Here is a 1662-nt window from a genome sequence, read left to right on the forward strand (position 1 = left end):
TTTTTTTTTTTTTTTGCGTTATGCCATCTCAATCAACCAGAACCAGTAGCTTGTTGTGTCTGTGTATTCAGACTGCTGCACGTACTACTGGTGCAATTTTTTTTTTTGTTTTTCAAGTGATGTGTGCCTCAAATATATCCATTTGGAATTATTTATCATATTATAAGAACGAATTTAGGTTATGTCTGTGTATTCAGACTGCTGCACGTACTACTGGTGCAATTTTTTTTTTGTTTTTCAAGTGATGTGTGCCTCAAATATATCCATTTGGAATTATTTATCATATTATAAGAACGAATTTAGGTTAATAGTTATATGGGAAGTTTCTTTCTGCCAATTGCAGTTTTGATGAAAATTTCAGGTTTAATTGGATGGCGAGTTTGTTTCATTCATTTGTCATATGAGATGTTGCTCCCAATTAAATCTAAAAGTTGGAAACACCATCACTCTTTAATGTTTTCGCATAATGACAAGCCTAATATCATTTTCGGGTGTTTCATTCCGCCACAAATTTGACAAGTTACTTTCCTTCCTTATTTGGTGAAGCCTAAAGATAAAGATAAGTAATTTTCTAAAAGATTGAAGGCTTAATTTTTTGAAAATTAAATTATTCAACTAAAAATCTTCAAAAGAAGTAAATTCCAAAAAGATTGGGCAAGTTTGGAAAAAAAAATAATAATAATAAATTAAAAGGAACTTTATTTTGTTTTGTCTTGGCCAAACATGCTTTTAGCAACGTGTTCCATTGTTCAATTTTTTTATTTGTGGCTCGTGTTAACTAAGGAAATATTCCAAACTGAGCTTCATCAAGCTTAATAGGGGAAAAAATGAGGTATATATATTTTGTTTTAATCTGTATTCCAAATTTTTATCCGCAGGGCTGCTGATGAAGATGGAATGTATATATTGTTGCATTGTTATCTTGGTTAATATCATTATGTTATTAGTTTAGGTGCCTTTTATAATTTTATTAGAAGTTGAGGACCAAGATTGAAATTATAGCTATTTCGTTTAAACAAAAACACAAAGTAGACTATTTATTCATACCAAAACAAAAAAAATTCAAAACTTTGGAAGAAGACATGCAACCTAACCTCTAGCTAAAATTTTATGAAATAAAAAAGGGAATGTTCTTAACTACATGTTCCCTTATCATTATTCTAATCTCTTCCATAATTATATTTCCTAATAATAGTTCGTCCCCCTCAAACTCTCCCCTTGCATAAGCAAGGTCCTTTAGTAGGAATATTGGCATCTACAACTACCCTAATAAAGCAACTTGCTTGTTTTGCTGACCAAGATAGCTTTCTTAGCAATGTTTGAAGAATTAGTTACCTTATCATCATTCTTACTGTACGAAGAGGATGGGTTATTGGAATCCGGACAGAATTCCATTTACCAACTCCTAACTCCACTACTTACCGCAATTGACTAATATAACTTTTAAAGTGGTTGAGAATGCCGCTCTTGACATGTGATTCTCCTAAATCACCAAAAATGATCTAGAAATTATTATGTATCGAACTCTGAAATGAGCTTGGAAATAATCCGCCTGCCCTGTTGTCAGCCATAAGCTCCACACGAGTACTCATTTCATGCATATTTTTCTATTCATTCCCAAATGTTGCACCAGATTTATTTGCATCACTAGCCAAAGCAGGA

The 1662-nt window shown here is 32.1% G+C and overlaps 1 long non-coding RNA gene across 1 annotated transcript; it reads left to right on the forward strand.

The window, feature by feature from the left end:
- Positions 1–6: 6 nt before the first annotated feature.
- LOC111397666 lies at positions 7–355 on the forward strand. Its single transcript, XR_002703303.1, has 2 exons — positions 7–52; positions 179–355. It is a non-coding gene; the product is annotated as an uncharacterized LOC111397666 (long non-coding RNA).
- Positions 356–1662: the final 1307 nt, after the last annotated feature.

Source organism: Olea europaea, chromosome 7 (assembly GCF_002742605.1).
Source record: "Olea europaea var. sylvestris chromosome 7, O_europaea_v1, whole genome shotgun sequence".
NCBI classification, from domain to species: Eukaryota; Viridiplantae; Streptophyta; class Magnoliopsida; order Lamiales; family Oleaceae; genus Olea; species Olea europaea.